Here is a 21630-nt window from a genome sequence, read left to right as displayed (position 1 = left end):
CGGATCACGAGGTCAGGAGATTGAGACCATCCTGGCTAACACGGTGCAATGAAGTCCATACGAATTTTAAAAGTCAAAATTGTGTCAATTATCTTTTCTAACCACAATGGAATAAAACTAGAAATCAGTAACAGGAGGAATTTGGAAACTGTACAAATACATGAAAATTAAACAACATGTTCCTGAATAACAAATGGGTCAATGAAGAAATTTAAAAAGAAATTTAAAACTTTATTGAGAAAATGTAAAAATAAATTTTAAACTAAAAATGTTTCCATATGAAAATGGAAACACAACATTCCAAAACCCAAGAGATACAGCAAAAGTAGTTAAAAAGCAGGGGGACAAAGTTAAAGTGTAGAGTCTTCATTAGTCTTCTATTTGCTTGTTAGTTTATGCAAGCAGTGTTAAGTCGCTCTCAGCTTAAAATCAAGTTATAAAATAGTATCTGCAAGCCTCATGATAACCTCAAATAAAAAAACATACAAAGGATACACAAAAAGTAAGAAGCAAAAAAAAAATCGTATCATCAGAGAAAATCAATTTCACTAAAAAGAAGACAGGAACAAAAGCAAAAAGGAAGAGAAGACCACAAAACAACTGAAAAATCAAATAAGATAGCAAGAGTAAGCCTTTACTTATGAGTAATAACAATGACTGTAAATGGACTGAACTCTCCAATCAAAAGACATACCTGGCAGAATGGATAAAAAAAATAAGACCCATTTATCTGTTGCCTACAAGAAACACACTTCACCTTTAAAGACATGCATAGGCTGAAAATAAGGGGATCAAAAAGATATTCCCTGCCAATGGAAACCAAAAAAAGAACAGAAATAGTTGTACTTATATCAGACAAAATAGACTTTAAAACAACAACTATAAGAAGAGACAAAGAAAGCCACTATACAATTATAAAGAGGTCAATTTAGCAAGAGGACATAACAATTGTAAATATTTATGCACTCAATACCAAAGCATCCAGATATATAAAGGAAATATTATTACAGTTAGAGAGCTAGAACTCAATACAATTATAGCTGGAGACTTCAATACCCCACTTTCAGCATTGAACAGATCTTCCACACAGAAAATTAAGAAAGAAACACTGAACTTAGTATGTGTTATAGACCAAATGGACCTAATAGATATTTACAGAATATTTCATCCAAGAGTTGCAGAATACACATTATTCTGCACATGTCTCATTCTCAAGCATATACCATACGTTAGGTCACAAAACAAGTCTTAAAAAATTAAAAAATTGAAATAATATCAAGCATCTTTTCTGACTAGAAAGGAATAAAACTAGATACCTATGGCTGGGCATGGTGACTCAAGCCAAGATCGTGCCACTGCACTCCATCCAGCCTGGGCAACAGAGCGAGACTCCGTCTCAAAAAAAAAAAAAACAAACAAACCTATAATTATAAAGTGGGAGGCCATCTGCAAATCTTGAAGTGAGAGGATTTCCATCTTCATCATGGTAAAATGCAAACAGCCCAGCAGAGAAACCCTGTAAGAAAAAGTTCAAAATGTCTTAATGTGAAAAATATCAACGCTGATTACAGGCCTGTGATCAAAAGAGAGCACTGATACCAACTGGGACATAAAAGCACCACGCCAATGCTTCTATAGGAACTTCTCACACACTGGAATCGAACAATTAAGTGTTCCATATTTATAAATTTTAAATTCTAATTACTTGAGGTAAATATTTCTAATGAGAAATTTTCTAAAATACAGTATTTTCGATTTATATACAGTATAAATACTATAAACATCAATTACTGTGCTATAATTATATTTCCAGGCACCATTAAGAGTTTTAAAACCATGAAGCATACCAGCTGTTGTTTTTAATTCCTGTCTTCTGTGTGTGTGTGTGTGTGTGTGTGTGTGTGTGTGTTTGTGTACTTTATGAAATGGTTCTGAAAGTCTGTCTGCGTTTTAAAGTTATTTTGGCCTTCTTATATATATAGCAGAATCCTCCCAAAGTGCTGGGATTACAGGCGAGAGCCACCACTCCCGGCCTTTCTTCCTTTTTTGAGAATGTTTCAGGTATCACTTCTGAACAAGAGCTGTAAAGATAAAAGCAGTACACTGAGATGCATGGCCAAGACTGACATTTGCTTACAATAGATAAACTTAATTCAAAATGTCTGTGAAGACAAGCATTTGTATGTGCTCAAATATACATGTAAAAAATTATTTAGCTGATCATTTCCTTTCCTTTAATTTGAGAAAGTGGTAAGTCATCACTACTTTCTCCCTATAAGGATTTTCACATGGTTATCAGAAGCGGCAACAGAAGGGCCGGGCACAGTGGCTCATGCCTGTAATCCTAGCACTTCGGGAGGCTGAGGTGGAATATCACTTGAGCCCAGGAGTTCAAGAACAGCCTGGGCAACATGGCAAGACCCCATCTGTACTAAAAATACAAAAATTAGTGGGGTGTGGTGGCACGTGCCTGTGGTCCCAGCTACTCTGGAGGCTGAGGTGGGAGGATTGCTTGAGCCCAAAAGGTTGCAGCAGCAGGGAGCTGGACACAGTGGCTCACCCCTCTAATCTCAACACTTTGGGAGGATCACTTGAGTCCAGAAGTTTGAGACCAGCCTGGGCAACACAGCGAGACCATGTCTCTACCACAAAAAAAAAAAAAAAAAAAAAATTAGCCGAGTGTAGTGGCACATGTCTGCAGTCCCGGCTACTTGGGAGGCTCAGGTGGGATCACTGGAGCCCAGGAGGTTGAGGCTGCAGTAAGCCATGGTAATGCCTTAAAAAACAAACAAACAGCAGCAGCAGCCCAGGCTCTGCCATATCTACATACTTTCATAGGCCTTTCAGTATCATTAATTCTTAAATCTTAGAATTTTAAGGGAGGAAAAAGCTTTATAAATCTTCTTGTTTGGTACAAGGTCTGCCTTTATCACCAGGCTGGAGTGCAGCAGCACAATCTTGGCTCATTGCAGCCTTGACTCAAGCCATGCTCCCACCTCAGCCTCCCAGCAGCTGGGACCACAGGTGCACACCACCATGCACCACTAATTTGTGTATTTTTATTGAACATGAATCTAGGAATCCACATCATCTTAAAATGGAATATATGTATAAAAACGAGAACCTAATAAGCAGAAAATCAAGGCATGAAGGAAAGAAAGTAATGGTAGAATTTATCAGGGCATGAATAATCTGTTTCACTGTGGACAGCGTCCCAGTAAACTCCTGAGGCTGGGTAGAGATCATATTTGGACACAGGTTAGCATATCCTGCTACTGGCCTGTCAAAATAGACATTGAATTTTTAAATTACATACCAGAACAATATTTATTACAATATTTATTAACATATACTTCTCCATCAAACATTGCTCAAGGACAGAAAAATCTTTGCAAAATGTCAAATGTAATTTTGTATCATCACTATCTTTTACTTTCAGACATGTATCCTCTGCTTTCCTATGGCATGGCAAATCAACACGTTTCCACAAAAGGACATAGTTGATTATACTTTAATGTGAATTTTTGAAATATATCAATATAATACCCAAAAAAGAATGAACTGAAAGGCTCAAATTCTAACAGTATTTTACTTGCAAAATCCGTATTTGACTTCAGCATTTTAGTATATCTACGGTCACAGAGACAAGCAGGTGAGCCACCATGTCCAGCCCTCTGCTGCTGCAACCTCCTGGGCTCAAGCGATCATCCCACCTCAGCCTCCAGAGTAGTTATAAAATGGGGCAAAAAGTGAATGGTTCAGGTTACTGAAAGTTGCTGACCCTTCTTATCTCTGTTTGCTATTCCCTTTCTCCTGCTACAACACTGCCTACATTCACATAAATATTTCTACCTTCCCATCATCTTCTTCCAAATTCTACACCCTTTAGAATCTACACACTTCTGCATCTCTCTCTCTGCCTAGAACCTGAGAGTCCAAGGGCAGACTAGGACTCAAGAGTCTAAAGTAATTAAGTTCCACCATGTGCCTACCTGTCTTTCAAAAGCTGTGGCAAATGAACAACACTGAGGAACCCCAAGCTTGGTTTTCCTACCACTATCTTAACATTTCACATAGCAACACCACAAAGCTCATCGAAGTATAATTGCCTATTTACAAAGTACATTTATCTTATTTAAATTTTTTAAATACTGTATATTTTCTTCATAGGTAACAGCAACAGACTTAGAAAATGTATGAGTACAATTCATTTATTTAAAAATTGCCACAGTGACCTCTAAAATATAAAACGGATTTCACTTCCAGGCTTAAGACCTTTCATGGGGTTCCTACAGCACTTAGAATAAAACAATCCTATCTGCCTCTCCAAGCCCTTTCCTCCAACACAGTGTCCACTGAAGTGGCTCCTGACATTAACAGGTACACATGGCTTTTGCCTTGCATAAGCTCTTCCCACATCTCTTTATTTGGCTAAAACCTATCAATGACCAGCTTGCAGCTAAAATTCTACTGTTTCAAAGAGGTCTTCCTTGCTCAATTGATCTACAAGACGTTTCCTCCTTTATTCTCCTCTATGTTACAGCATTCTATTTATTTTCTACAAAGTATTTATCACACTTTGAAATCACATATTTATTTGCAGGAATATTTAGTACCTGTCTCCCTCTGTAATCCATAAGTTCCATGAGGCAGTTACACATGTATGTTTTGTTTGCCTAGTCTGTTGGCCACTCAAATATTCATGAAATTAAGGCAATATAGCAATTCTGAAGGAAGGTTTCATTTCCTTGAAAAAGAATAACGTAAGGCCAGGCACAGTGGCTCATGCCTGTCATCCCAGCACTTTGGGAGGCCAACACAGGCAGATCAGCAGAGGTCAGGAGTTTGAGCCCAACATGGTGAAATCTTGTATATACTAAAAATACAAAAATTAGCCAGGTGTGGTAGTGCACACCTGTAATCCCAGCTATTGGGGAGGCTGAGGCAGGAGAATTGCTTGAACCTGGGTGGTCAAGGTTGCAGTGAACCAAGGTTGCGCCATTGCACTCCAGCCTGGGCGACAGAGTGAGACATCATCTCAAAAACAAACAAACAAACTGAAGATAACTCCTTTTTCTTCTAACAAATCTAGGAGAAGTTAGTGTAACTAATTCATGTGCATGAAAGGACCTTTGCTGAGATGTTAAACATCCATCAGTCAAAAGACTAGCTGAGACTGGGCACGGTGGCTCACGCCTGTAATGCTAGTATTCTGGGAGGCCGATGCAGGCAGATCACCTGAGGTCAGGAGTTTGAGACCAGCCTGGCCAATATAGTGAAACCCCTGTCTCTATCAAAAATACAAAACTTAGCTGGGTGTGGTGGCGCACGCCATTGTCCCAGCTACTTGGGAAGCTGAGGCAGAAGAATCACTTGAACCCGGGAGGCAAAGGTTGCAGTGAGCTGAGATCACACCACTGTACTCCAGCCTAGGCAACAGAGCAAGAGTCTGTCTCAAAAAAAAAAAAAAAGACTGACTCTCTTCAAAGTCAGCTAATCTCAAATCTAATCTCACCTAGATTTGAGAATGTTACGTACAATCTATTCTGAGACATATGACAATTTCTACTGCCTTTAATTGGTTTGTCCGGTGTGTGACAGGCAATCTTATGCATATATAACTTTTCATTTCAAGACTGGGCTGTTTCATGGGAAAATTTTTTGAAATCTTTGGTAAACAGAGAGAACTCTGAATTTCTAAGTGATATTTAGCTAAGTGAATCACATGTAACAAATGATATGACAATTAAGATGAATAGTCATTAACATCTTTCTTAAGTTTTAGCACAGAAGTGCTAAAACTAAAGTTCAAATGGTTTCCTTAGAGCAGTAGTCACCTGGAAAGAAAATTCTCTTGACAGTAGACTTATTTAATTTTTTTTGGACACAGGGTCTGACTGGTGTAACCACTTTGAAAAACAACGTGGCAGTTTCTCAAAGGCTAAATGTATAGTTATCACATAATGTAACAATTTCACTCCTGGGTGTAAATCCAAGAGAAATAAAAATATATGTTCACACTAAAACTTGCATGTGAGTGGTTATAGCAGCGTGACTTGTGACAGCCAATATGCAAGAAACAACACAAGTGTCCATTGACTGATGAATGGATAAACACAAACTATTGCTCAGCTATAAAAGGAAAGAAATCCTGATACAAACTATAACGTGAAAGAAATTTGAAAACACTGTGCTAAGAGAAAAAAAAGCAAACTACAAAAGATCATATATTGTACAATTTCTATTTCTATAAAAACTCCAGATTAGGCAAAACTACAATGACAGAAAATCAGTGGCTGCCTATAAAGACACAGGAACATGGGGGAAGTAGGAGGTAGTGACTAAGAGGTGAGGGTTTCTCACTCATAAGTGGGTACCTCATAAGTGGGTAATCACTTCTAAAAGTGACTGTGGTGATGGATGCACAGCTCTGTGAATATTCTAAAAACCACTGAATTGCATACTTTCTTTCTTTTCGTTATTTATTTAGAGACAGGGTCACCTTATGTCACCCATGCTGTGGTGCAGTGGTACCATCTGGTCTCACTGCAACCTATGCCTTCTGGGCTCAAGAGATCTTCCAGCCTCATGTCCCCACGTAGCTGGGACTACAGGCATAAGCCACCACACCCAGCTAATTTTTGTATTTTATCTAGACATGCTGTTTTGCCATGTTGCCCAGGCTGGTCTCAAACTTGTGAACTCAAGCGATCCACTTGCCTCAGCTTCCCAAAGTCTTAGAATTAGGAATTAGCCACTGCGCCCGGCCTGAATCGCATAATTTGATAAATGAATTGTATGATATGTTAATCATATTTCAATAAAATTGTTATAAAAAAAGAAAATAGGGAGTTGAATACAGGTGGCTCACGCCTGCATATATATAATCCCAGCACTTTGGGAAGCTGAGGCAGAAAGATCACTTGAGGCAGGGAGTTTGACACCATCCTGGGCAACATAGCAAGATCCCGTCTCTACAGTAAAACATAAAGAAGTTAGCTGGGTGTACTGGCAAACGTCTGTAGTCCCAGCTACTTGGGAGGTTGAGGTGGGAGGATTGTTTGAGCCCAGGGGTTTCAGGCTGCAGTGAGCCATGATCACGCCACCGCACTGCAGCCTGGGTGACAGAGCAAGACCCTGTCTCTAGGAAGAAAAAAAAAAAAAAGAAATGCAAGTATTTATCACCTTCTGAGAGTAACTGAGTTTCAGGAGGAACAGAGAAGAACAAAAGACCATCAAGTAGTTGAGGGTGGGTTGCTGGTTAGGCTCAGTCGCTAGCTGAGTAGTATCTGAGAAATTCATTAGTAAAATTACGGCTCTAGGGGTGAGTCATGCAGTTGAATGATGAATACTAAATCCAGTACAAACACCCATGGTCTTTCTTTACATGAATTCCAGTGAAAAATTCCTAAGTGCCTAAATAGCAAGTGGTCTGAAATGATACCAGCAGTTTATTAAAGACAAAAAAAAAAAAAAAAAAGTCATCTTCAAGAACCACGAGAGAGTTCTATGCTGAAGAAGCTCTAATTTTGCACTTGCTCAACTATTGACGTGATCTGGCCAATACAACACTAATCTTAAAGTGTGCAAACAACTCAATTTCATCTCTTCATTAATAAAAACTGATTAGTCTAATATCAATTCTGGTTTTTAAAAAGTTAATTAGAAAAAGAATTAATTAATTATGGAACCAATAAGATGTTCAAATAGTTACAAGCTATTCAAAGGAGAATTCAAAAAATCACACATATGAGCTCATCAAGTGTGATGAAATAAATTTCGTTAATATATTTAAAAATAAACTGATTGGACAAGCAACAACACCTGGGCACGGGTCTCCTCATCTCCAGCAACACAAACCCAATCACACAGCTATGGGGTTGCAAAGGCTGCATAGTCAAAAAGGGACTGGTATGACTTGAGATTTCTTTACTTGTATTTGTATTTTGAGATAGGGTCTCACTCTGTCACTCTGGCTGGAATGCGGTGGTGCTCTCATAGCTAACTGCTGCCTTGACCTCCTAGGCTCAGGGGATCCCTCCTGCCTCAGCCTCCCCATAGCTAGGACTACTGGTGAGCACCACAACACCCAGCTTTTTTTTTTTTTTTTTAATTGTAGAGAGAAGCCTTGCTATGTTGCCCAAGCTGGCCTCAAAATCACACCCTCAAGAGATCTGCTCACCTCGACAACCTGATAAATTGGTTCTACAGACACAAATCACCATGCCTGGATAATTATATATTTATTATTATTATTTTTGTAGAGAGGAGGTCTTGCTATGTTGCCCAGGGTGGTCTCAAATTCCTGGACTCAAACAATTCTCCCATCTCTGCCTCCCAAAGTGCTAGCACTACAGGCATACGCCACTGCACCTGGCCTGACTTGAGATTTCTTTAATCTAGCATCCCATACTTCATATAATTGGGAAAGGCAGTAGTGTTTTTTTTTAATTACTTAGCATTTCAACAAGAATCAACCATCTCTCACCATTGCCAGGACCCTCGTCAGAAGCACTATCATCTCCTACCTGGATGCTGCCACAGCTTGGCCTCCCTGCTTCTACCCAAATCTTCCCACAGTCTTTCTCAACTCAGCCGCCATGGGATGCTTTTAAATCAGGAGACAGATCATGTCGCCTCTCTGCTCAGAACATTCTTGCAGTTCCCATCTCAGTCAGAGTAAAAGCCAAAGCCCCAGCAATAGCCTCCCAGGGCTTATACAATCTGTACTGATCTGAGCCCAACAACTCCCTGGCATCCTACCCTACTTCTCTCCCTCTCTGTGCTCCACGGGCCTCTTTCCTGAGCTTCAGACACACCATGGAGTTCCCTCCTAGCATCTTTATTCTATTGTTTCTGCCCACAGTGCTCTTCCCTCAGCACCTTGGCCAGCTCCTTCTCCTCCTTCAAGTCTTTGCTCAATTTTCACTTAGGAGGCCAATCCTGACCACTCTATTTAATATTGCCATCTGTCCCCATTCCTGCCATGCTCACTCATTTCTATTTTTTTTTTTTTTAGACAAAATCTCACTGTGTCACTCAGGCTGGGGTGCCATGGCATGATCACAACACACTGAGACCTCAAACTCCTAGGTCAAGCAATCATCCTGCCTCAGTTCCTCTAGTAGCTAAGACTACAGGTGCGTGCCACCACACCTGCTATTTTTTTTCTTTTTGTATAGACAGGGTATCACTATGTTGTCCAGGCTTGTCTTGAACTCCTGAGCCAAAGCCATCCTCCTGCCTCGGCCTCCTAAATAGCTGGAATTATGGGTGTGGGCCACCACCCGTGGCTTCATGTCCATTTCTTCTTAGTGCTGTTACAAACTAGCCTACATTGAGTGGCTTAATACACCAGGAATCTACTACCTAATAGGTCTGGGGGCCAGAAGTCCAAAATAGGTCCATTAAGGCTAAAGTCAAGGTGTCAGCAGGACTGCATTCCTTCTGGAGGCTCCAGAGAGGATACATTCCCTTGCTTGTTTCAGCTTCTATTGCCACCCCCATTCCTTGGCTCATGGCCCCTAACTGCATCTTCACAGCCAAAAGCAAAGCATATTCGAATTTCCCTCTCTGACCTCTGCTTCTATCATCGCATCTCCTCCAATTCTGACTCTCTTACCTCCCTCTTTCTCTTATAAAGACCCTTGTGATTGCTGGACACAGTGGCTGTGGCTCACACCCGTAATCACAACAGTTTAGGAGGTCAAAGTGGGAAAAACGCTTGAGGTCAGGAGTTCGAGACCAGCCTGGGAAACATAGTGATAACCCCCAAATCAACAACAACAACAACAAAAAGAAATAAGAAAAAATTAGCTGGGCATGGCGGTATGCATCTGTGGTTTCAGCTACTTGAGAGGCTGAAGTGAAAGGATTGCTTTAGCCCAGGAGTTCGAGACCAGCTTCGACAACATAACAAGATCCCATCTCTACAAAAAAAAAAAAAGAAAAAAAAAAAAGAAAAATTAGCCAGGCATGGATGGTGTGCACCTGTACTCCCAGATACTTTGAAGGCTGAGGTGGGAGAATTGCTTGAGCCCAGGTGGTTGAGGCTGCAGTTAGCTATAACTGCATCATTTGCACTCTAGTTTGGGTAAAAGAGAGAGACTCTGTGTCTGAAAGAAAAAGAAAAGAAAAACACATATGGTTTCTGCCCCTGGTCCTGACACAGAGCTTCTAAAGTTCTTATAAAGTCCTCGTTGATAAAGGTGATAGGGGCATCTTTTGTTTCAATATTTGGTGTTAGTCCCAGGTTTCTAACACAAGAGCCTCTAAGACCTTTGGGATCTCCACCATAGTACGAATGCATTTGGTGATGTTACTGGATGACTGGGTGACTGAAAGCTCCTAGACAGCTTCAGGAGGAGGGCTGGTTGCCAGAGGCTTGGAACTGTCAGTCTCACCCACTGAGCTCCAGAAGAAATAGTGGCCGAAGATTGACTTAATCACCAATGGTCAATGATTTCAACAATCATGCCTGCATAATGAAGCCTTCATCAACACCCTCAACAACAGGGTTTGGAGAATGCCTGGGTTGTTGAACACAAGGGGCATATGAGGAGGGTAACATGCACAACAGAGAGCATGGAAGTTCTGTGCCCTTCCCCCCACATACCTTGCTCTGTGCTTTTTTTTTTTTTTTTTTTTTTTGAGACAGTGTCTGGCTCTGTCTCCCAGGCTAGAGTGCTGTGGCACAATCGTGGCTCACTGCCACCTATGCCTCCCTAGCTCAAGCCATCCTCTCAGCCTTCTGAGTAGCTAGAACTACACGCACATGTCACTGCACCTGGCTAATGTTTAGAAAAATTTTTTTGCAGAGATGGGATTTCACCACGTTACCCAGGCTGGTCTTAATCTCCTGAGCTTAAGTGATGCTCCCGCCTCAGTCTCCCAAACTGCTGAGATTACAGGCATGAGCCACTGTGCCCAACATGTACATCTCTTTCACTGGCTGTTTCTAACATATATCCTTTACAATGAACCAGTAATAGAACATAAATTGGTGAGACACAGTGGCTCATGCCCATAATCCTAGCACTTTGGGAGGTTGAGGTGGGAGAATTATGTGAGCCCAGAAATTTGAGACCAGCCTGGGCAACATAACAAGACCCCATCTCTACAAAAAATAAAAGAACATAGCCAGATGTGGTGGAGAAGGCCTGTAGTCTCAGCTATTTGGGAGGGTGAGGCGGGAGGATCACTTAAGCCCAGGAGCTCGAGGCTACAGTGAGCTTTGATCACACCACTGCATTACAGCCTGGCAACAGAGTGAGACCCTGTATCTGAGAACAAAAGAAAATAACTTGTTTTTTGAGTTCCGCAAGCTGTCCTAGCAAATGATTCCACCCACGAAGGGGGTCATGAGACCCTGTTTTCTAACTGGTTTGTCAAAAGTACATGTTAACAACCCAGGACTTGCAATTGGCATGTGGAGTGAGGGTAGACTCCTGGGACTGAGCCCCCATCCTGCGGGGTCTGCACTAACTCCGGGGAGTGTCAGGATGGAATTGTGGGATACCCAGTTGGTATCCAGATTGTCCGAAAATTGGTGTAGAAACTCCACATGCACATTTGGTTAGAGGTGTTTGACCATAACTACTATTCAAGAAAAAGATCTACTCATTAGAAATAAAAATCATAAAATTATACATTCTACAAAAACAAATCAACCTTATCTACCTCCCAATCCTACCAAACTACAGAATGTTAGAAGAGAAGGTCTGACCATGGACTCAAGAGCTGACGTTAGGAATGTCACCACCATCCTGCTCTCCAAGGACTCCTCATCTTCAACAGACTCCTCATCTTCAAAGGAAAGGGTGGAAACTGCAACTTGTGCCATGATCCCTGCGTGAGAAAAGTAGTAAGAAAGTGAGTGATAGAAATCCAGTGTCCTAAATTCACATCCAGAACTGTGAGAGTTTTTCACTAGCTGGCTAATTCACAGGTTTCTTGCATCAGAGGAAAAATACGACTCAGAAACTAGGAATTCCATTTGCCCAAAACTCTCATCAGATTAGAGAATCCATCCGCTAACTTTCTTATCTAGTATTATTTCCATGAGTTAGATCAATATCATTCCCAAAATAAATGCACATGGCACCCAGAATCTGTGCATTTCTCCCAAGTAAAAGAGGAGGCGGCCAGGAACGGTGGCTCATGCCTATAATCCCAGCGCTTCAGAAGGCCAAAGTGGGCGGATCACCTGAGGTCAGGAGTTCAAGACCAGCCTGGCCAACATGGCGATACCCCATCTCTACTAAAAATAAAAAATTAGCCAGGTGTGGTGGCACATGCCTGTAGTCCCAACTACTTGGGAGGCTGAGGCAGGAGAATCGCTTGAACCCGGGGGGCTGAGGTTGCAGTGAGCTGAGATCGCACCACTACACTCCAGCCTGGGCAACAGAGTGAGACTCGGTCTCAAAAAAAAAAAAAAAAAAAGAGGAGACAAGGCGCTGTACAACCCAGTGCCCAGTGATGGGCTACCACAAGTCAACACAGGAAAGAGGTGCCAAGCTCCCTTTCTCCCCTGCACAACCCGACACAAAAAAGAGTTGGTGCAGTGGAATGAGGCTGGATGGAGAGAAGTTCTTCTTTTTTGTTTTTTGAGACCAAATCTCACTCTGTCACACAGGCTGGGGTGCAGTGTCGCTGTCTTGGCTCACTGTGACCTCTGCCTCCCGGGTTCAACCAGTTCCCTGCCTCAGGCTTCCAAGTAGCTGGGATTAGAGGTGCCTGCTACTGCACCCGGCTAATTTTTTTATTATTATTTTTAGTAGAGACTGGGTTTCACTATGTTGGACAGGCTGGTCTTGAACTCCTGACCTTGTGATCCACCTGCCTCGGCCTCCCAAAGTGCTGTGATTACAAGCATGAGCCACCGCGCCCAGCCAGGAAGTTCTTCTTCTTACTGAGAAAATAGATCACAGGGCATCAAGTAACATGTAAAAGTCTTTATAATAAGGAATATGATTTTTGGAAAAATTTTCCTAATATTTTGGTATTAGCAAAAACCCTCAGATTAATTTCAAACAGTATAAAAATACAGTATATAAACAGAAAATAATAACTGTCAGTAATGCTATAGAGAAATTGGAGGCTTTTTGGAATGTAAAATGGTACAGCCCACTGTGGGAAATGGTTTAGCAGCTCCTTAAAAATACTAAGCATAGAATTATTTGATCCACCAACACCCTTTAAGCGTATATACCCAAAAGAACTGAGAGCAGGGACTCAAACAGCTATTTGTACACCCGTTTAACAGCAGCATTATTCACAGTGGCCAACAGGTAGAACCAACCCTAATGCCCATCAGGGATGATAAAGAATGGATGAATGGATGATGGATGAATGGTGAATGGATAAAGAAAATGTAATATATACATACACAGAGTATTATTCAGCCATACAAAGAAAAATATTTGGCCAGGTTCAATGGCTTACACCTGTAATCCCAGCACTTTTCGAGGCTAAGGCCGGCAGGTCACTTGAGCCCAGAATTTTGAGACCAGGCTGGATAACATGGCACATTTGGTTAGAAGTGTTTGATCATAACTACTATTCAAGAAAAAGATCTACTCATTAGAAATAAAAATCATAAAATTATATGTTCTACAAAAACAAATCAATTTTATCTACCGCCCAGTCCTACCCGACCATAGAATGTTAGAACAGAAGGTCTCACCGTGGACTCGAGAGCTGACATGAAGAATGTCACCACCATCCTGCTCTCCAAGGACTCCTCATCTTCAATGGACTCCTCATCTTCAACGGACTCCTCATCTACAACGGGCAGGGTGGAAACTGCAACTTGTGCCATGATCCCTGCGCAAGAAAAGTAGTAAGAAATTGAGTGGTAGAAATCCAGTGTCCTAAACTCACATCCAGAGCTGTGAGAGTTTTTCACAGGCTGGCTAATTCAGAGTTTTCTTGCATCAGAGGAAAAGTAAGACTCGGAAACTTGGTATTCGATTTGCCCAAAACTCTCATTAGATAGAGAATCCATCCGCTAACTTTCTATCTAGTATTATTTCCATAAAGATAGATCAATATCACTCCCAAAATAAATCCACGTGGCAACCAGAATCAGTGCATTTCTCCCAAGTACAAGAGGAGGTGGCCGAGCGTGGTGGTTCATGCCTGTAATCCCAGCACTTTTGGAGGCCGAGGAGGGTGGATCAGGAGGTCAGGAGATGGAGCCCATCCAGGCCAATATGGTGAAACTCCGGTGTCTACTAAAAATACAAAAAATAGCTGGGTGTGGTGGCGTGTGTCCCAGCTACTTGGGAGGCTGAGGTAGGAGAATTGCTTGAACCAGGGAGTCGGAGGTTGCACTGAGCCAAGATCGTGCCACTGCACTCCAGCCTGGTGACAGAGCAAAACTCCATCTCAAAAAAAAAAAAAAACCCAACAAATACAATAAAATATAAAATGTCTTTTTCTCTTAACCTGCTGGAAAAACAAAACAAAACAAAACCAAAAAAACCTTCTGCTGGTACTTCAATTTCTGCTGGTACTGTTCCGTCATTGCCCTCTAAAGAATGATGGCTTCCTAAAAATAAAATAAACAACCTATAATAAACCAATAAAAACTCACATTGAAAGAGAATCTAGGTAACAATGCAAACACTTTTAAGACATAGTAGGCCGGGCGTGGTGGCTCTTGCCTGTAAACCCAGCAGTTTGGGAGGCCGAGATGGGCCTATCACCGAGGTCAAGAGTTCGAGACCAGCCCGTGCCAACATGGTGAAACCTCATCTCTACTAAAATACAAAAAATTAGCCAGGCGTGCACCTGTAATCCCAGCAACTTGGGAGGCTGAAGTAGGAGAATCACTTGAACTTGAATCTATAAAGCAATAGATTAGTTAGGGAGTCACAAGGTAAACAGGCTCATCCTACTGGAGCAGAAGTTTTATTCACAAATACAAAAGAAATAATCTAAAATATCAGAGTGCCAGTCAGGATTAAGACCACGAGCTGCCCCCAGTATACATCCTCTGTCCTTAAAGATCTGAGCTACTAACAAGGAAAAGAATGAAAAACACTGTCTTCAAGTATAAATAAAAATATATTACATTTCAGTAAGAATACATTGTTTAGGGGGAAGGGAAGCAGATGCTCATCTATTTTGTCCTATCTATTGATAACTAAATTCAGAAGCTGTACTAAAAGTAAAAGTTATAAATACATCTTCTCTTAATTTATTTTTTTTTGAGACGGAGTCTCGCTCTGTTGCCCAGTCTGGAGTGCAGTGGCGCAATCTCGGCTCACTGCAAGCTCCTCCTTCCAGGTTCACGCCATTCTCCTGCCTCAGCTTCCCGAGTAGCTGGGACTACAGGCGCCCGCCACCACGCCCAGCTAATTTTTTGTATTTTTAGTAGAGACGGGATTTCACCGTGGTCTCAATCTCCTGACTTCATGATCCACCCACCTCAGCCTCCCAAAGTGCTGGGATTACAGGCGTGAGCCACCGTGCCCGGCCCCATCTTCTCTTAATTTTTAAAGAGCAATGATTACAGTCAGAAAAACTCATTTGATGGCTAGTATTCTTGAATTAAAAGTACGATGCCGAAGTGAAATCTTTTTGGTTTTCAACATCGAGCTTTTTCATGTCACAATTATCTTGGGATTCTTTTCCACTTACTGCATATTGTGAAAACTCACCTGAACTCAAAAGTCTAGGTAAATCTAAAAACCTTTATCTAGGAATCCATCTTTAATTCATTTGTAAAACATACTTTCTCTGCACACATTTCCTTTCTCTTCTTTTAACCTTAATATTTGGATTCAGGGAGCATTAAGTTCTTTGACTGTAAAGTGAAGAAAAAGATATGAGATCAAAGGAATGGGAGATAATAAAGAAGAGGCCACTAGTTAAAATGTAAAATTTCAATAAAGAGTAGGTTAAGACAGTTGTTCATGTTATTACCAAGGGTTTCAAACACCAAGGGTTTCATCCAGGTCCTGCTGCTCATTGGAGAAAAAGCCAATCACTGAGGCGACAAGCACTGCCAAGGAAGAAATCTTTAACCTGGTGCTGCAGCCCAGGAGCTGGGAACTCAGTCTCAAATCCATGGCTTGACTAACAGGGGCAGGAAAGAAATGTAACAATGTATAAGAGAACAGAAATTAGGGAGGAGCAGGAGGCATATGGTGCTGTGATTTGGTATGTTTGTTATTTGATACTTCCTGAAGGTCTTTTTTTAAGGCGAGAACTCAGAACAGATACAAGTTTCAACCTTTAACAGCAGGGTCAATTTTTATGTTGATCCAAAAAAAAACCCATCCATGGGACAATTGGGCCAGTGTCAATGTAAACAATGATTCTATAGGTCCTTTTTCTTCTTTTAAAATCTGAAATAAACAATTAAATTTATATTATATGCTAAACCTAAAGAAAATACATCTTATGTACTTGAGGCCAGAAGAGATCGAAGTAAAACCTATTACTAATAGCCTATGAGTGTCAAGTTTGGGAACACTGTAAAAATTTTAAAAAAAGGTAACAAATGCATAAAACTTACAGATTAACAAGTGCTATTTCAGAATTCTAAGTACTAAGTATCAACACGACCTTATCGATATTTGCATTACTAACCATACAATAAGAACCTGACTTCTGACTGTCCTGAGATAAGGGATAAATGTGCACTTTACCTTAAACAGGAAAGTGTGCCATGTACCCACTTCAAGATTCACAACAGGGAAAACTGATTTGAAAAATTGTTGCTTATGAAGTTCATTTATATGTTAAAAAAAAAAAAAGGCCAATACAGTTTTCCTTTTCCACATATAAAAGGAATACTATAGTTATAAATACTAAAATACAGTCTGTGGAATACAAGGAACCATTAAATAGAAACAGTATGTAGCAAAATTGAAGTGAAAAGATTATACATTGCAAAGACTTCAGTAGAAGGAGTTTTTCATCAACGTCATCGGTTTCAGAAGGGCCTGTTTGGGATACAAAGATAATACTTCAACAGTAACCACCCCAGGCCAGACTCAGTAACTTATGCCTGTAATCCCAGTAATTTGGGAGGCCAAGGCAAGCAGACCACTTGAGGTCTGGAGTTCGAGACAAACCTGGCCAACAGGGTGATACCCCGTCTCTACCAAAAAATACAAAAATTAGCCAGGTGTAGTGGCATGCACCTATATAGTCCCAGCTATATGGGAGGCTGAGGCAAAAGAATCCCTTGAACCTGAAAGGCAGAGGTTGCAGTAAGCCAAGATTGCATCACTGCACTCCAGCCTGGGTGACAGAGCGAGAATCTGTAAAAAAAAAAAAAAATTCGTGTTCACATAGAGTTAGGCTCCACAGCTCACTCTCTTAACCATCCTGTAATTCTGCCCATTCTATGCCTGGTCAATGATGTATGGTAGCTCATGGTCCCCTCAGAGCTTAGAACCTAGGCTTCATTTCCTGCTCTGGAGCTATATAACAATTTTCCTCTGAATTTGTTGGATTCTAACCCTACATACTTCAAATTTTGTTAACATTACTGAATCTTAAAGGGGGCTGCGATGGCTTTAGTCTCTAGAAACATTAAACAACTTACAAACAAAGGACTATATGAGAGTAAACAGAATTCAAATTTCTATGTGCTTTAAAACATTGAGGCAATGTACTGAGAAACACACCTAAGAAATTGCAACCAATCTACTCTGGACAATAATTTAGACACCATCTCTTCAAAATAAGCTATCTGATGATACTTATGCATATTCTTCCATATATCAACAGTATTTTACATGTCATACCTTACAAATAATTTTAAAAGTGTCAAAATTATAGGCCTTACCCATTTATGTGGGCTTGAAAAAATGATACAATATAGATTTGTTTCTTTTAAAGTAGTCAATCAAATGCATAAACTTCTAGAACAATCACTAAAAAAAGAGTTCATACTAAAGGTTGTAATACTAGGAATAAAAGAAAGCTCAATACTGCAGGTTCTTAAAAGCAAAACTTAATAAAGCCTTGTTTTTGGTTGTGGATCCTGGCCTTAAAACATTATACACATGATCTTCCCCTTCCTTTTCTTGTTGCAAAGATGTGGTAACAAACTAGGTTTGCTCATGCAGATAATACTGTTGAAAATAGTGGCAGAGAAATAACATAAAGGGAAATACAGCTCACTTAATGATCTCATGAATTGGAACTTACTCTTCCCCATGCCTCTTGCCTATTTCTGGACTAATATGTGAGAGAGATGAAATGGCTGTTTGCTACCACAATTTCACTTGATGCTTCATTTTTTTAATTCCTTGAGTAACTACTTACAATGCATTAACAGTATCAGGAAAGCATAGCTATTCAAGTAACTAAATAATTATGCAAATCTCTAAAACATAGTAATGGACCGATTATTTTTAAAATACAACACACTGACAAGTAGTTTATTTTCAACTCCGTTTTGGTTTGTTAATGCCATTGCTTGGGGAAAAGCAAAAGGAGGAGGAGGAAAAACAAGAATAGAAACAAGAAATAGAAGCAGTGGCATTAGCGAATAAAGAGGAACAAGAAGATGATAATGAGTAAAAGAAAAAAACAGACTGGAAGAAAGGAAAAAGAACAGGTGAGGGAATCGGAAGGCCTATAATGATACCTTGATTCCCCTCCTTGATTCAAGAAATTTGAAAAAGTTTAAGACTTTTTCACAACAACAACAACAAAACAAGCAAAAAGATACACAAATAGTCACCCCTTAAATTTTGTTAAAGAGTGAGATAATGCTACACTCACACCTGGCTCACGTGTCAGCAGGAGGAAGGACCCTTCAGATTCTGCAGAAAAAGAAGAAGGACTCCTCCTTACCCTGGCTGCTCCTCCACCGCTGCCACTGAGGCCCACGGTACAGCACCCACAGGTTCCTACTGACGCCAGGCCAGGACAGGCAGGCTGCCACAGCTCTCCCACTCCCACTTCCCTGACCCCAGATTTGTTGCTGCTGCTACCACTAGCGCTGATGCCAATACAACCACCGCTGCTGTCACCCTCAACACACTGGCCCACCCTACAAGGCTCCTACCCCCTGGCCACTGCTGCACCCCTCCCCTCACCCTGGCCATAACCACCGCCCTCCTACCGCTCCAGCACACTGCAGTCTCGGCGGTGGCCACCCACCGCAGCAGGTGGTGGCAGCGAGACAAGCCACACAGTGTGGCAGGCCCCAGCCTCCAACAGGGGGCTCCTCCTCCGGGCACAGAGCAGCTCGGCGGACAAAGCCAGAAAAGCCTAAAACAGGATGGAGCGACTGGTAGCGTTAGAACCTCACCTTGTCAGGCTGGCCACTGGGTGGGAGGGGCTGGTTTCAGTGAAGGCACTCACACCCTCCAAAGTCCAGCTTCTCCTCTGGCCCAACGGGCCAGGAACTGGGGCTTGGGGTGGGGACCGGAGACTCCACAGTGGCTGGCTACCCATTCCACAGGAACTGCTGGGCACCGGGGCTGCACTCCTCAGGGAGCAGGAACAGCAGAAACTCAGACCCAGACACCTCCCCCCACCACCCAAGTGCCGGTTTCTGTTCCTGACGCCTCCACCCACAGGGCCCTGTCCACCCGTGGTACCTGCTACTCCATGCCTGGGGGTCCCAGGTTGTCTGTCCGCCACACAGAGTGAGAGGACGCAGATCCAGGAACCACAGTGGGTGTGGGGGTCCTGCAGTGCTCAGGAGTCTGGAGTCCAGCTCCTTCCTTGGAGACCACCACTGTGGCAGCCACCTCTGCTATCTACAGTGCAGCCTGAAAGCGCCCCTAACCCGACGCCGGCAGTGTATCCCCCAGTAGTGCCCCAAACACACCCCCCACTTGCCAGCAGTGTATCCCCCATAGCGCCCCTAACCCCTCCCCACCTTGGACACTGCAGCACCCTGTAGCGCCCCCAACCTGCCCCCTGTGGCGGAAGTGATGCCCAGGATAGTGCCCCAACCTGCCCCCCACTGTGGGCAGCGCAGCCCTGGATAGGGCCCCAACCCGCTCCCTGCTGCAGGCAGTGACACCCAAATAGCACCCCCAACCTGCTCCCCATCGCCAGGCAGTGCAGCCGCTGATATGCACTTACCCTGTTGTCGCCTTTCTACCACTCCGGCTGGTACGACGCAGTCTCCGTGGCTGCCACTAACCTCAGCGAGGTGAGCCATAGTGTCGCAGGCTCCAGCCTCCAGCCTGTGGCAGGCAGGCTCCCTTTTCTCTTCCTGTAGCAGGGGATGGAGCATGTCTGGCTGCCTTACCGCCATCTTACCACTTTGGCCACACTTCCGTCTCCCTCGTGGCCACCCATGTTCTGATTGGATGAGAGAAAACCTCTAAGCCTATTCTGATTGGACTTTATTATCATGTTGTGATTGGTTATCCTAAGACTTCTCATCCAATCAGAACATGTAGTCCAGGAACCTCGGTATATAAAGCATGCTAAGGTGGAGTTAGGCCATTCCAGGCTCTTCAGAGTTTGTCTGTTCTGCTTGGTCAGTGCCTGGCTTGGAAGCGTGAGCTGCGGTATGCTGGAGGCTGGAGCTTGTGGCTCTGTGGCTCGCCTCGCTGTGGTGGGTGGAGGCTGGAGCTTGTGGCTCTGTGGTTCACCTCGCTGTGGTGGGTAGCAGTGATGGAGACTGCAGGGCTGCCTGAGTGGTAGGAGGGCTGCCTGCAGCTGGAGCTTCTCTGTGCACTGCTACAGGAGGAGAAGAGGGAGTCCTTGCCACAGGCTAGAGGCTGGAGCGGTAGAAAAGCAGCGGGGTAGGTGTGTAACCATGGCTGCTCTGCCCACGGCAGGGGGTGGGTTGGGGCGCTATCAGCTGCAGGCTGGACGAGGGTGGGTTTGGTGAGCCATGGTGTTGGGGGGGGCTACAATGCCTGTAGCAGGAGGCAGGTTAGGGGGGCTATCGGGTGCTGCACTGCCCGCAGCTGGGGGTGGGTTGGGGGCATTATAGGGAGCTGCACTGATTGCTCTTGCTAGGATTTCCAGTACTATGTTAAATAACAGTGGTGATAGTGGGCATCCTTATCATGTTCCAGATGTTACAGGAAAGGCTTTCTGTTTTTCCCCATTCCCTATGATTATAGTTGTGGGTCTCATATATGGCTTTTATTATGTTGAGGTATGTTTCTTCTGTACCCAGTGTTTTGAGAATGTATGGCATGAAGGGATGTTGAATGTTATCAAATACTTTTTCAGCTTCAGTTGAAGTGATCATATGGTTTTGTCCTTTATTAAGTTGACATGATGTATCACACCGATTGTATGTTGAACTATTCTTGCATCCCAGGGATAAAGCCCTCTTGATCATGATGAATTATCTTTTCAATGTATTGTCTAATTTAATTTGCTTTGCTGGTATTTGGTTGAGGATTTTTGCATCAATATTAATTAGAGATACTGGTCTATAGTTTACTTTTTTGATGTCTTTGTCTGATTTTGGTGTCAGGGTAATAATGGCCTCATAGAATAAGTTTGGAAGTATTCCCTGTTTTTCAAAATAGCTTGAGTAGGATTGGTACTAGTTCTTTAAATGTTTAGTAGAATTCAGCCATGAAGCCATCAGTTCCTGGGCATTTTTTTACTGGGAGACTTTTTATGATGGCTTCAGTCTTATTGTTACTGATCTGTCCTGGTCTTGGAAGTTTTCAT

This window comes from Pan paniscus, chromosome 11 (assembly GCF_029289425.2).
Source record: "Pan paniscus chromosome 11, NHGRI_mPanPan1-v2.0_pri, whole genome shotgun sequence".
Taxonomy (NCBI): Eukaryota; Metazoa; Chordata; class Mammalia; order Primates; family Hominidae; genus Pan; species Pan paniscus.
The sequence above is the reverse complement of the archived record's forward strand: the minus strand, read 5'-3'. Positions refer to the sequence as shown.